Source organism: Cervus canadensis, chromosome 31 (assembly GCF_019320065.1).
Source record: "Cervus canadensis isolate Bull #8, Minnesota chromosome 31, ASM1932006v1, whole genome shotgun sequence".
Classification (NCBI taxonomy): domain Eukaryota; kingdom Metazoa; phylum Chordata; class Mammalia; order Artiodactyla; family Cervidae; genus Cervus; species Cervus canadensis.
This window is the reverse complement of record NC_057416.1, coordinates 22,739,260-22,755,394: the sequence shown is the minus strand read 5'-3', so window position 1 is coordinate 22,755,394 and position 16,135 is coordinate 22,739,260. Positions and strand designations below refer to the sequence as shown.

The following is a 16,135-nucleotide window of genomic DNA, read 5'->3' as shown; positions in this document are numbered from 1 at the left end:
GCAACATGTGTAAAGCCTTGGGAAAGAGGGGCTTCCCTGATAGGACAGTTGGTTAAAGAATCTGCCTGCAATTCAGGAGACCCCAGTTTGGTTCCTGGGTTAGGAAGATCTGCTGGAGAAAGGATAGGCTGCCCACCCCAGTATTCTTGGGCTTCCCTGGTGGCTCAGCTGGTAAAGAATCCACCTGCAATGTGGGAGACCTGGGTTTGATCCCTGGGTTGGGAAGATTCCCTGGAGAAAGGAAAGGCTACCCATTCCAGTATTCTGGCCTGGAGAATCCCTGGGGAAATTGATAAATCCTTGGGAAAGAGAGGCTGGGGTGTAGAGTAGAGTGAGGATGCTGGAGGGAAAGGAACTTGGAAGAAAAAAACAAATCTTGCAGATCTAAGATGAGTGCATGACATGTGGTTTTCCCGAGGGAACTGGGAAATCACTGAAGCATGTGATATAGTCAGATGACAAGTAGAGGAAATTAACTGACACAGGCCAGACAGAAGCAGACCACTGAGAGGCTCTGCCTGTGAGCTAGGTCTCTGGCCTTCAAAACTTTAATCACACACCCCTGTCTAACATTTTTTGAGCATGGGCCCCAAAACATGACTACTTACTTATTTATAAATGATAGAGTCAAGTGTATATTTTAACCATATAAAATAAAGGATTTTATGTGTATTTCAAATACATGTATATATATTTAAACATGTTACATACATTTTTAGCATATATAGTAAATCACAAGCTGGAATAAAGATTGCTGGGAGAAATATCAATAACCTCAGATAAACAGATGACACCACCCTAATGACAGAAAGTGAAGAGAAACTAAACAGCTTCTTGATGAAGGTGAAGGAGGAGAGTGAAAAAGCTGGCTTAAAACTCAACATTCAAAAAACTAAGACCATGGCATCTGGCCCCATCACTTCAAAGCGAATAGATGGGGAAACAACGGAAACAGTGACAGACTTTATTTTCTCGGGCTCCAAAATCATTGCAGATGGTGACTGTAGCCATGAAATTAAAAGACGCTTGCTCCTTGGAAGAAAAGCTATGACAAAACTAGACAGCATATTAAAAAGCAGAGACCATAGTCAAAAACCATAGTCAAACCTATAGTTTTTCCAGTAGTCATATACGGATGTAAGAGTTGGATCATAAAGAAGGCTGAGTGCTGAGGAGTTGATGCTTTCAAACTGTGGTGCTGGAGAAGACTCTTGAGAGTCCCTTGGACTAACAAGGAGATCAAACCAGTCAATCATAAAGGAAATCAGTCTTGAATATTCATCGGGAGGACTGATGCTAAAGCTCCAATACTTAGGCCACCTGATGCGAAGAGCCGACTCATTGGAAAAGACCCTGATGTTGGGAAAGACTGAGGGAAGGAGGAGAAGGGGGCAACAGAGGATGAGATGATTGGATGGCATCATTGACTCAATGGGCACAAGTTTGAGCAAACTCGGAGACAGTGGAGGAGAGGAGTCTGGTGTGCTGCAGTCCATGGGGTCACAAAGAGTTGAACAGCAACAATATAATAAGTACTATTTTAGATGATGTGATGAAACAAATAAAAATAGAAATTCTAAACATTTTCATTTCCTCGGCAGTGAATTATCTACTGAAGCCCCTGTCCTGTCCTCTGGAGACCACTGGCAGAGGGCAGTCTGAGCCTGAGATCCCATGGTAAGGCTGCAGTAGAACCTGGGACTTTGACGTACACCCAGGACTGTGCACTTAGACCACAGTTTTGGAGTATTCGCACTCTATTCCCAAAAGATTCTAATGCAAATGCTTCCATTCCTTAGGAAAAGTCAACACTTAGGCTGCTTTCAGCACTGAGATAGGTGCAAACAGTATCATCTCTTACAAAAGCAAAGATAGCTTTTACAAAGTTTTGACTTTTTCTTTCTTTTTTAAAAATAACATGATTATATTACTGATTAAAATGTAATGGTGGAGGATCACAGAGGGAATTTCTCCTTGGCTTAGTTGAATTTCCATCAAGTCTTGCTAATTTTGACTTGGTGGTCTGCTTGGCTGCTGGTGGTGGAAGGCTTTCACTCGTCTAACTGAAATCTGTGGATTAGGCAGGTGGCTGATGAAGGACCCATGGCAGCATGGTGATGTGCTGCCTTTGTTAAGGCTCCAGCAATTCCCGGGGGGGATACATGTGTAAGAAATCATGTTTAAACACAGATATTGCTGATGGGATGGTTCCCCTAGAAAGTAACTCTCAGACCAGAGCACCTCTAAGAAGTCAGCAAATAAATACATGTGAAGCACCTCATGCGGGCACTGGGGGAGCAGAGCTGTTCTCTCCTTGAACTTGAGCTTCCTCTTTGCAAGAGTGGCCAACCCCTGCTCCCACTGCATCTCCTCATGCTCTTAGACACCAAGGCAAAAGTTAGCTCTTCAAGGAGAGATGTTCAAGGAGGTCTAGGTGACAGAGTTCATCATGACTTCTGCTCATTTAGGGAAATCATTTGGAGACTTTTTCCTTCCACAAGACAGATGCTCTTTCCCCAACCAAATCCCCAAAGCTAACAGATGCATATTTATGAGGAAATGTAACTAGGGCATCTGTGAAGGCACATTTCCATATCTAAATATTTATTGGGACAGAGGGATGTGGTGGAAACAGCAGCATGAAAGGAGTAATTAAATGTTACGGGAATTATAAATTTTTTTTAACAAATCACTCTTCCTGGTTGTATTATATATCAGCCACTTCCAGCTTTTGACTTATAAAGACAGAGGCTTTTATAGAGAGACACGGAACATTTCCATTTTTTGAGATGTACATGCTAGGAACTGTAGGAAGACACAGATGGCTTTATGCACGGCAGAGGGGCATGAAAACTGAGCTGGACAACAACTCAGCAAACACAGCTGAGGAAATAAAATGAAGGAGAAGGCTCTAAAACTTAAGTCATAAAATAATAATTTACCTTGAAAATAAAAGAGTGGTTTCTTTAGATGAATACTGCATTTCTTGTGTGTCCTTCACATCAACTTTTTTCTATCCTGTTTCCTCTGAGAAGAGTAAATTTTGAAAAATGCTCTCCCCTGATCATTTATTCTTTTTCCTTATTTTTTTCCAAAAGATTAAACTAGAAATCAAAGTTACTATTATTTATTTCTTTTTTGCCAGATAAAGGGTTAAGCTAAACGGTATCCTCATCTCTAAAGCTGGGAAGGCTTGGTGGGTGGGAGAGGTGAGAAGTGGAGTGAAAGGGTGGGGGTGGAAGACAACAGCTTGATCCAGGAGGAGGTTCTAGCCGGAGCAGAAGAAAGTCTGCGCAAGGCTAATGTACTGGTGGGAGAGATGCCTGCATGGATAATGGGTGTTTAATGGGTACTGAGATGTCATCTCAGACAACCATGTGAAGGGAAGAGAAGGTGAGACCCTCACGATGAGCCCCCTTCATTCTCTCACTCACTCATTCATTTGACAATAATTATCCAGCACCACTGTACGCTGGGTGTTCCTCTCAGAGCTGGCGATACAGCAGTGGGAGAAGTCCCTGTGCTCACAACCTACAGGGGAAGGTAGATAATAGATCATCAGGTAAATTCTTAGAAAGTCAGAGAGAGCTAAATGTTAAGGTGAAAAGTGGAGTTGGCAGGAGGGAAAGGGAAAAAGGCCTCAAGGGAGTGAGGATGCACCCGCCCCTCTGGATGAAGAGCTCAGCCTGGCTTCTATGTTCAGAGATGCAGAGGAAGCTGAGGATGCAGGGGGCGCAGAGGATGACCATTGTGCCTGCAGCTCCAGAGGCAAAGGCCCCTCCCTGATCCTGGCAAGAGGCTGTAGGCAAGAGGCCTTGACCCAGAAAGGAGCTAGATACCCTCTCACTGCTTCATTGTCGGGTAGCTCCACAACAGAATGTAGAGTCTGAGAGGAACCAGGAGAAGCTACAGGTTATGGCATTTCAACCTGAAATGAAGTATTTCCTGTTATAATGGCTAAGTCAGAACGTACAATGCCTATTCACTTGTTTGTGTCTCTTCAGTAAATATATGTATTTATAGCGTGTATGCATGGATTTTTTTTTAAAGAACTTAACTCTTTTCTAAATGAACTAAATGCAGACATAAAAATATATTATGTTATATGGAATTTAGAAAGATGATAATGATAACCCTATATGCAAAACAGGAAAAGAGACACAGATGTACAGAACAGACTTTTGGACTCTGTGGGAGAAGGCAAGGGTGGGATGTTTCGAGAGAATAGCATGTATATTATCTATAGTGAAACAGATCACCAGCCCAGGTGGGATGCAGGAGACAAGTGCTCAGGCCTGGTGCACTGGGAAGACCCAGAGGAATCGGGTGGAGAGGGAGGTGGGAGGGGGGATCGGGATGGGGAATACATGTAACTCCATGGCTGATTCATGTCAATGTATGACAAAACCCACTGCAATGTTGTGAAGTAATTAGCCTTCAACTAATAAAAATAAATGAAAAAAAAAATATATATATATATTATGTTTACAAATTGATTGCCATTAGAGCAAATGCTAAAGAAATACAAGCATTTAGGGCCAATTTGTTACCCTTCGCAACCGTAATCAAAGATTGTTGCTTAACCCAATTCTGGTCATACTCAGACCCCAAGTAAAACTAGTTTACTGATTTTCTTTGACCTCTTCTCAGTTCAAAAATCTTCCTTGGGCGTATTCTAGATTTTGGCAATTTGGTCAGAGCATTTTTTTTTTTTTCAGCAACACCAGCATCATCAGGGAACTTTTTAGAAATGCAGTCTCAGGCCTGCCCCAGAATATATTTTAACAAGATCCCCAAGTGACTCATGTACATATTAAAATTTAAGAAGCACCACTGTAGATGGTATCTAGTCCTGCTCTAACAGGAAAGCTTCTCTCTGAATCTTGCAAGAAAGGCTCCATATGTCCTTTGGAACTTCCAGCTAAAAGACACACCACCTCTATTCCCTGGCGACCCAAGCTCTGCCCTGTCCCATTGTCTTCACAATAAGCCCTGTCCCTCTCTTAGTGTCAGCACACACCTACCAACTCTAGGTTCCCCATACCCGGCAAGGAGTGAGGTAGAAGCAGCTCACCTCCGTGCTCAGGTCAGGATGCTGGCGCTGTTGTGGGGCAGACTCCTTGTCACACTCTGGTCTGTCCCTCCCCTCAAGTCCCCAGAAGCTTGTGTCTTCCATGCACCTCTCTTCCTGCTTACTGGGGGCTCCCTGGCTCCATTTGGAGTCCACTCACTGTCTACCTCCCTGAATTGTTGCAGAATGAATGCCTAGGGCCTTTAGCCCATTGCCAAATGCAATCATGGCACCGAAACTGGCGGTGGTGAAGCAGACTTGTTTAACTGCGACAGATCCCTTTTGGAAATTTGCTAATCTCATGATCTTGAGTCCTTGCCAAGCAGCCACTGGCCAGCTCCCTCCTCCAAACTCCTCCTTCTTGCTACTGAAGGCTATTGTTATACTCAGCATCAACAGTCCCTGTGTTTAAAATAAAACAAACAAAAGGAAAACAAAACAAAAAATAAACCCTAAGAAGCACGATATTATAGACATAGGATCTCAGGCTATCTGGCTCATGCCCAGCTTTCTTTCCCTGGTCAACTGAAATAATTTTTTCCTCTCCTTTCAGCCATCCCACCTCACGGTATTTACAGGTTATCTGTTTGTGCACTGAAATGATTTTCTTCTTAACAACCTGATTAGGCTTTTTAAAAATTGTTCATATAATTTTAAAGGGGGAAAAAAAAAAAAAGAAACGAAGACCTCCAATCCAAAGGCAGCGATAAAATAAATGTTTAAAGGGACTACCTATTTCCCCCACTGAATATTTTTAAATGCTTCAGCTACAAAACTATTTCCCCAGTCTCTCTGTTGCAGGGAAAAGCCAATTCTGACTCCATATTGGAACTGTTTCTTTGACTTGCTTTTCATTGCTTTTGTTATTATAATCATACATAACAGCCTACCCTCAGGCTTCCTTGGTGGCTCAGATGGAAAAGAATCCATCCATGGTAAAGGAGGTAAAGAAGTAACCTCCTCGGAGCTTACACACAAGTCAGAGCCCATCACAGTCATTGTCACTTTGCCCAACATTTTTGGGTGATGAGGAGATATCCCAGTCTGCCACACTGGTTCAGTGGATACTTCCAGGACATAGTTTATAAAACTGAGAGTGGTCTTGGAATTCCCTCCATCGTATGTGAGAGGTGTGTAAAACTAGCTACATGACTGCACAGAGTGGATGTTACCACCCACCCACAGAAGTGAAAATTCCAAAAAAAAAAAGATTTAATTCTCTTTAACTTCAAAAAAATAGATGTCCATAACCCTTAAAATCCTGGGAGTATATCTGTTACATTTGTATATATTGGTGGCGCTAGTGGTAAAGAATCCTCCTGCCAAATCAGGAGACATAAGAGATGTGGGTTTGATCCCTGGGTTGGGAAGATCCCCTGGAGGAGGGCATGGCAACCCACTCCAGTATTCTTACATGGAGAATCCTGTGGACAGAGGAGCCTGGCAAGCTATGGTCTATAGGGGTCGCAAAGAGTCAGACACAACTGAAGCAACTTAACACTGCTGCTGCTGCTGCTGCTGAGTCACTTCAGCCGTGTCCGACTCTGTGCGACCCCATAGATGTTAGCCCACCAGGCTCCCCCGTCCCTGGGATTCTCCAGGCAAGAACACTGGGGTGGGTTGCCATTTCCTTCTCCAACTTAACACAGCACACACCAATAAAATAGCATTTGGCATTTCTCAAATTTGAAAACTCTATGTAATTATTTAAAAAAAATACAATTCCCAAGAATCCCAAAGAGTACTTGGACCTTCAAATGTTGACCTGAGAAACTAATCTATTTTATGAACACAGCTTTTGGTTGCAATCATTGTTACAAAATGGTTATAATTTATTTTTATTTTATACAATGGAAATGTTTAATCATATACCAAAGGACAGAGATAGAGGTGGTTAAGTAGTGCATACATACACCTGTCACCCAGCTTCAACAATCATCAATTTATGGTCAGTTTTGTTTTACCTTTAATTTATTCTCCATATCTTATTTAAAAGCCAATCCCAGACACCATGTCATTTCAGTTGGAAATATATCAACATGTATTTCTTAAAAAGAAGTACTACTTGTTAATAAAAACTAAATCACAATTCCATTATTACATTTAACCTCTCAATATAACTAAATATCTAGTCCATGTTTAAATTTTTCAGAATGTCTCATAAATGTTTTATTGTAATTGCTTATTCAAATCAGGACTCAACTTTTTATCTGTATAACTATCATTTTAAATTGTCATTAATTTAAGAAATTAAATTAATTAATTTGGGAATTACTCCCTAACCCCTGGGCTTACTATATGGGTGAACCAAAGTTTGAAATACTAGTATGGGGAGTAAGTGTGGGCTTTGGAAATGAACAAATCTGGGTCTGAATCCTGATTTCTGACTCCATTCTTTACTAGCTGGGTGACCCTGAGCAACTCACAAGGGATCAGCCTCTTTTGTAAATGATGTTAAGAGAGACCTTAATGAGACTCAGGCTTCCCTGGTGGCTCAGATAGAAAGAATATGCCTGTAATGTGGGAGACCTGAGTTTGATCCCTCGGTTGGAAAGATCCCCTGGAGGAGGGCAAGGCAACCCACTCCAGTATTCTTGCCTGGAGAATCCCCATGGACAGAGGAACCTGAACGGCTACAGTCCACAGGGTCACAAAAAGTCAGACACAACTGAGTGACTAAGCACCGCATAGTAAGAGACTTGTGTTCAGTCCCTGGGTCGGGAAGATCTCCTGGAGAAGGAAATGGCAACCCACTGCAGTATTCTTTCCTGGGAAATCCCATGGACAGAGGAGTTTGGCAGGCTACAGTCCATGGGATCTCAAAAGAGTAGGACACAACTTTGTGACTAAACAACAACAATAATGAACAACTTTGTGTGTGTATACACACACATATACTTATATTAAGTACAATGTTTTTGTATGTATACATATTACTATATGTATTTGTATGTATATAAATTATTCGTATATAGGCTTCATACTAATTATTTGTAGGATACTTTTTAAAAGGGCATTTGCTGTTATAATTTTTGACATATAATTGACAAGTCTGAGAAATGCAGCAGGATACACTGGTGTCCACAAACACTTGGTGCACAAAATTTAGTCAAACCCCAGGTGGCCCAGTGGTAAAGAATCTGATTGCCAATGTAGGAGTCTCAAGAGATGCAGTTTGATCCTTGGATTGGGAAGATCCTCTAGAGTAGAAAATAGCAACCTGCTCCAGTATTCTTGCCTGGAAAATTCCATGGACAGACGAGCCTGATGGGCTACAGTCCATGGGGTCAAAAAGAGTCGGAGATGACTGAGCACACACACACAAACACACACCTCTCCTGTAGGATCACCAGATAAAACGCAGGATGTTCAATCTGAATTTCAGGAAAACAAGTAACTGTTCAGTATAAGTATGTCCCATGAAAATTCCAAATGTGATGGAGTCCTGTGGTTTTATTTGCTATCCTGCAGCTCTGCTTCCATGGTTATTATAAAGATTCCCTGGGATGACACATGTAAAAAGTTTAACACAGGGCCTGACAGGCACCATAACTGCATAGTTGATATTAGCAGTTGGACTAGTCCGTCCCAAGAGAGAAAAGGGAGGCGGGGCCAGCCCTCCTGTTGGACACCCATCTGCTCTCTGCTTTGTTTGGTACCATTCCCCAGGTAGAAGATAACAATCTTCAATAAGCTATACGTTTGTGCTACAGAGGGTTTCCAGGTCTAACTGAAGAATTACACAGTATTTGGGCAGCCTTTGCTTCTGATAACAAAGATATTTCTTGCTTCTTAAAAATGAGAACCCTGGCAGCTCTAGGCCCGCTCTCCCACCTGGCAGTAATCAGGGGAGCTGAGCAGCAGCTGCTCCCCTTCACTGGACATGTGCTTGCCAGCTTGCCATCTGGCCCATCCACAAGCTCCTATCACCTGCCTGGACCCTAGGGGGATCTGAGTTGCCACCCCTATGCCTCCCCTGCAACTCTCTCCCTGTGCTGGCTCTTTGACCCCAGAAAATACTGGGTCTGAAGTGGGGCAGGAACTGGAGAAAAGAGTTAGGTAGGAGGAAAGGAGGATAGATGATTCCAAAGCCAATATCTTTACTGGCTCCAAGCTAAGAAATTGTGAATTGAGTTAGGCTGTGATGCAGAATAAAAGGGTGGGGGTGGGAGCCTAAGCACAAACAAAAATGAAAACAAAAAACAGGAAGGGCATTGTGTGTGGCTGGGGTCAAAGAGGCTCAGGAAAGCAGCGGAGAAAGTGAATGAAAACTTAGAGGAACAAGGGTCAGCTAGTCAGGGCAGCCAAGGAGTGACTATTATGGTGACGATTAATGACTATTACAAACAAACTTTTACCCCAGTGGATAGAGTTTCTCCAAAGTATCATTCCCAGGTTGTTGAGGAGTTGCTGAGAAATTGTTACCTAAATACAGACAGAGCCCAGATCCTTTTCTTCCACTCCTGATGACATCCTTTCTATCTACGGTGGGGTCAGTGCTAGAATTGGGTTTGAGACCTAAAGGGTGGCAGACGGGACTTAAGGTCCACGGGATGGCTGATGCTTGTCAGTGCTTCCTTCCACAGAGTGTGCCTGGCAGAGCTGACAGAGGATGACCGAGAGATCCAGAAGTGGCCTCAACCGTGTCGCACAGATCTCGGCAGGGTAAGGAGGCCTCATCCTCTTCCCTCCCATACTCTTCAGAAGCGTGAGGGAGTGACAGGGTGAAGAACGGAGAATCATTTTGTCCCTGAAAGCAGCTTCTGGGATACCCTCCTCCCCCTAAGTGGGCATGTAGCTTTTGGAAAGCAGAAAATCCGAGAAAGGTAATTTTATTATATAAGACCTGCCTTGAATAAAGGAGGGGAGAAAGGACAGACTTCACTTTCTGGGGAAGAACAAGGCAGTTTGATACAGAAAAGAGGCAATGTGCTGAACAAGAACCTGCCAGAAGAACCCAGAGGAGCCTGAGGCAGCAGAAGACACCCCTCAAGTTCAAAGGTAACTTCCTCATCTGATTTTAGAAGCTCAGAGGGTTAATGGGAGATGATGGAACTTCCTCTTCTCTTTCAGGACCTTGGACTACCTCTGCTTATTCAGCTGTCCATTCATGCCTTTCTGGAACTGTTATAGAATTTTCCATTGAGGTCTTGCATAGTTCTTACTAGGATGTTACTAAACAATTTATCTTTTGTTTCTATTGGAAGTAGGCATTTTTCAATGAAATATTCAATGGTCATTATCAGTGAATATAATGTTATGTACATTTATATGGAAATCTTGAATCTATATACCTTGAGGAACTTTCTTACTAAATATAGAAGCCTATTTGTAGATATTTTATTTAGAGCTTTTGTGCCTTTGTTTATATGTGAGATTTGCATACCATTTCCTCATCCTTTCTTTGCCTAGTTTTGCCATCAGAATTATGCTAAAATCATAAAATGAATTGGGAGGTATTATCTACTTTTCTGAACTTTGAAACAGTTTATACAATATTGGAGGTATATTTTCTTCAAAGTTTGGTAGACTATACTTCTCAAAACTTCAAACCTAGTGGCACTTATTGGGAATATACCTTTGCCCTTTTCAGGATGTGGGTGTGTGGTGGGGAGAGTGTATTTTCTCATGTCAGATGTATATCTTATTTTGATTAACTTTATTTTCATAGAAAATCATTTTTTCGCTTATTTTTTTTAATTATGTTTAAAACAAAGTCATAAAAAGTATTCTTCTACAGTTTTAGAAATCCATGTCCTGAGTTCTGATTCTTCTCGATCCTAATTTTGCTTGTGTTTGCTTCCACCCTTGTTCTTGACCAGATTTGTCAAAGATTTGTCTACTTTTTAAAGGAGTAAGTTTTTGTTTTATTCATAAATTCCGTTACTTTTTCATCTTTTTATAACATTTTGCTTAGTTGCTTTTTTTTTTAACTTCTCAGGATTTACTTTATCTGTTTAACTGAGTACAAGCTTAGTTTATTTTCAATCTTTCCTATAAAATTAGTTTCTTTTTCTTACCAATCCTTACTTAGTATTTCTGTTTTGAGTGGGGCAGATTCACTCCTTATTCAAAGTGATCACACATTGGAGTGAGTCTGAGGACTCTTGTCTCTTGGGCAAAAGGCTTTCTTCCTCTTGGGGTTGCTGAACTGAGAATATATATACCAGGCCCTGCAGTTGACCATTATTTTGCAGTCATATGGGGATAGTTTACCTGAGAATAAAACAGCAACACTGAGGAAATGTGAAATGATGATATTTTTTTGAGCACCTGGATCTAACCATACCTGAAGCCTACCCTGCACTCTTTAATTACATAAACCACTAGGTTTTTCTATTTGCGTAAGCCAGTTTAGTTGGCTTTCAGGCCTTTATACATTAAGGAATCCTGCCCTATCTTTCAATAAGAGTACTGAATTCTGTATATTTTCCTTTGTTGTTCAATCACCCAGTCATGTCCAACTCCTTGTGACCCCATGGACTGCAGCACACCAGGCTTCCCTGTCCTTCACCATCTCCTGGAGCTTGCTCAGACTCATGTCCAGTGAGTTGGTGATGCCATCCAACCATCTGTTGTCCCCTTCTTCTCCTGTCTTCAATCTTTCCCAGCATTAGGGTCTTTTCTAATGAGTCAGCTCTTTGCATCAGGTGGCCAAAGTATTGGAGCTTCAGCTCTAGCATCAGTCCTTCCAGTGAATATTCAGGACTGATTTCCTTTAGGATGGACTGGTTGGATCTCCTTGCAGTCCAAGAAACTCTCAAGAGTCTTCTCCAACACCACAGTTCAAAAGCATCAATTCTTCAGTACTCAGCTTTCTTTATGGTCCAACTCTCACATTCATACATGACTACTGGAAAAACCGTAGCTTGCTTTGACTAGAAGGACCTTTGTCAGCAAAGTAATATCTCTGCTTTTTATTTTATATATATATATATATATTTTATTTGGCTGCTATGAGTCTTGGTTGTGGCATGTGGGATCTAGTTCCCTGACCAGGGAACGAACCTGGGCCCCCTGCATTGGGAGTGTGGAGTCTTAGCCACTGGACCACCAGGGAAGTCCCATATCTCTGCTTTTTAATATCCTGTCTAGGTTGATAATTTTTTCTTCCAAGGAACAAGTGTCTTAATTTCATGGCTGCAGCCACCATCTGCAGTGATTTGGGAGCCCAGGAAAATAAAGTCTGTCACTGTTTCCATTGTTTCCCCATCTATTTGCCACGAAGTGATGGAACCAGATGCCATGATCTTCATTTTTTGAATGCTGAGTTTTAAAGCCAGCTTTTACACTTTCCTCTTTCACCTTCATCAAGAGGCTCTTTAGTTCCTCTTTGCTTTTTGCCATAAGGGTGGTATCATCTGCATATCTGAGGTTATTGGTATTTCTCCCCGCAATCTTGATTCCAGCTTGTGCTTCATCCAGCCTGGCATTTCACATGATGTACTCTGCATAGAAGTTAATAAGCAGGGTGATGTACTCCTTTCCCAATTTTGAGACAGTCTGTTGTTCCATGTCTGGTTCTAACTGTTGCTTCTTGACTTGCATACAGGTTTCTCAGAAGGCAAGTAAGGCGGTCTGGTATTCCTACCTCTTTAAGAATTTTCCAGTTTGCTGTGATTCATACAGTCAACGGCTTTATAGCATGGTCAACGAAGCAGAAGTAGGTGTTTTTCTGGAACTCTCTTGCTTTTTCTATGATTCAATGGATGTTGTCAATTTGATCTCTGGTTCCTCTGCTTTTTCTAAATCCGTGAACATCTGGAAGTTCTCAGTTCACATACTATTGAAGCCTAGCTTGGAGAATTATGAGCATTACCTTGCTAGCATGTGAAATGAGTGCAACTGTGTGGTAGTCTGAACATTATTTGTCACTGCCTTTCTTTGGGATTGGAATGAAAATTGACCTTTTCCATGCCTGTGGCCACTGCTTAGTTTTCCAAATTTGCTGGCACATTGAGTGCAGTAATTTAACGGCATCATCTTTTAGGATTTGAAATGGCTCATCTATAGTTCCATCACCTCCACTAGCTTGTTCCTAGTGAGGCTTCCTAAAGCCCACTTGCCTTTGCACTCCAAGATTCTGGCTGTAGGTGAGTGATCACACCATCATGGCTATCTGGGTCATTAAGACTTTTTTTGTATAGTTCTTCTATGTATTCTTGCCACCTCTTCTTAATATCTTCTGTTTCTGTTAGGTCCATACTGTTTCTGTCCTTTACTATGCCCATCTTTGTATGAAATGTTCTCTTGGTATTGCTAATTTTCTTGAAGAGATCTCTAGTCTTTCTCATTCTATTGTTCTCCTCTATTTCTTTGCATTGATCACTGAGGAAGGCTTCTTATCTCTCCTTGCTATTCTTTGGAACTCTGCATTCAGATGGATATACTTTTTCTTCTCTCCTTTGCCTTTCCCTTCTCTTCTTTTCTCAGCTATTTGTAAAGCCTCCTCAGACAACCATTTTGCCTTGTTGCGTTTCTTTTTCTTAGGGATGGTCTTGATCACAGCCTCCTATACAATATTACGAACCTCTGAACTTCCGTCCATAGTCCTTCAACCACTCTATCAGACTTAATCCCTTGAATCTGTCACTTCCATTGTATAATCAAAAGGGATTTGACTTAGGTCATACTTGAATGGCCTAGTGGTTTTCCCTACTTTCTTCAATTTAAGTCTGAATTTAGCAACAAGAAGTTAATATGCTGCAGGTTTTGATATATTTTCCTTATTGTGGTTCCATTCTGGATAACTAGCAATTTCTATTTAAATTTTTCCTTTCACTTGAAAGGATTTAGAAATTTTAAAATCCTATTGGATTGCTTTTAGATTGTTTTTTGTTTCTGTTTCTTTGATGTTTTGATTTTATTGCATTACAGTCAATGAGTGTGGTCTGTATAACGTTTGCTAGATTAGGAATTTCAGAATTTGTTAAGAGTTTCTTTGTGTTAATACATGGACGGTTTTAGGAATGTTCTACGTATGTTTTAAAAGTATGTTATTTATTTTATATATAGACATGTATAATTTGGGGGTCTTTGTAAATGTTTTTAAACCAGTCATATATGCATACTGAATTAAGTTTCTTATGTCATTTGAATCCCATAAGTTTCTTATGCAATTTTAGTGGGAAATATTTTAAAATCTCCCTTTAGCATTGTGAATTTTATTTTTCTTTGTACTTGTTCCAGTTCTTGCTTTATGTAACTCAGGCAATTTGTTGGCTCCATTAGGATCTATGTTATAATTTCCTAGACAACTGTACCTCTTCAGAATATGAAATATACCATCTTTGTTTCTCGTGAAGCTTTTTTTTTTGCTTTGAATTACATTTTGTCTAATATAATGTTGTCACACTGCAGGTTTTTTTGTTACCATCTGCTTTATAAATCTTTTTCAAAGGTTTTTTTCCCCAAGATTTCTTTCTATGTCATGTTTGTATTTCTTGTAAGAGCATATAGTTGAATCACCTTGATTTTGTTTTTTACCCATTCTGAGAGTATTTAGCAAGTGAATTATTTTATGGTAATTACTGATATAGATATATAGAGTAGAAATAAAATCTAACCAAGTGGTATTATAGTTCTACTCAGGGAAATATTCCTGTAAAGTTTTTAGATGATTTTCTTCCCTTTCTTCTTTCTATTCTCTTCCTAAAGATAGAGGCTATAATTTTAGAAATATTCTCTAAGTCTTTTAATTCATTTTCCTATTTTTCATATTTTTGTTCTTTGAACGATCTTCTCACTTTTTTAGTTCCATACAGTGTTGCTTTTAAGCTTTGTCTTTCACTCTCAGTCTATCTACTGAAATGGTTCTTTCACTAATGGTGATTTTTATTTTCAGTTTTCCTGGTGGTTGTTCATATAATCTGATTTTGTTTTGCAGACATGTAATCTCTGTGGGGCTTGCCAGGTGGCGCTAGTGGTAAAGAACCCATCTGCCAATGCAGGAGGTGTAAAGAGACATGGGTTCGAACCCTGTGTCGGGAAGATCCCTGGAGGAGGACATGGCAACCTACTCCAGCATTCTCGCCTGGAGAATCCCCATGGACAGGGGAGCCTGGCGGGCTTTAGTTCATAGGGTCACAAAGAGTCAGACACAGCTGAAGCAACTTAGCATACACACAATCTCTGTATTCCCTCTGAAGATGCTATTCATAATAACATTTCCTTTAATGCCTGCATCTCTTTCCTCCATCAACTCTTGTTTTCACTTATTTTGGTTCTTTTGTTTATGAGTTTGGTTGTCTCTCTCAGCTTGTCTATTTAACTAGCATGTTGGATCACTCTTGTGTGGACTCTTATTTGTGTTTGAGACACTCCCTAACTTCCTTGTAAATACTATGCCTTTTGAACAAGAATTGTTTCCAGTGATGTAGGGGAGAGGCAGAGTATATTCTCAAGGTACTGTGTTCATTAATAACTGGTCTTCTGGGCCTGGGCTTCTCATGTTTCTCCAGCTATAAGCTGCTTCCTGGGGCCAGAGTGCTCAAGTTCACGACTCCTACATTGGATTAAAGGAAGCAGTCCCACCTGCCACACTGTAGTATCCCAACCTCTCATTCTATTGTTCCCTGAACCCTAAGGCTGTGACCACCCCAGAGTTACACCCTCCAGGGACAATAGACCTCTTCTGTGTGTCCTTGGTCTACATTTATTTTATCCCAAGTTTATTATGACTAACAAAATTTTTAATGCTGATATTAATATTTAATACTCTGCTGGATCAGAATCCGTCACAACCTCCTACGTATTCCCAGAGTCATTTAATAGAATTGAGCCCTTCCATAAACTAAGTTTCAGAAAGTCTCAAATTTTTATTGCATTCAATAAAATATTTACACCTTGAATTTGCCTAAGGCTGTCTCCTTAAAAAATTTAAAAAAAAAATCCAATTTAGAATGAGATATTTCTCAGAATTATACTGCACATTTCAATGTGTTCCACAGGGTTTATAATTAATAGTCAAAGCAGCACCTGCTCTAAATCTTAATTGCTTTCTTCCCCATGAAAACTCCAGGCTGGAGGTGTTGGTGAGTTGATTTGTACCACATAATATGGCTG

General features: G+C 40.7%; 1 long non-coding RNA gene across 2 annotated transcripts in view; it reads right to left on the bottom strand.

Annotated features, from left to right (window-relative positions):
- Positions 1 to 16,135, bottom strand: part of LOC122432614 — a 188,689-nt gene that overhangs the window by 111,080 nt on the left and 61,474 nt on the right. The gene's annotated exons all lie outside the window — the stretch shown is intronic.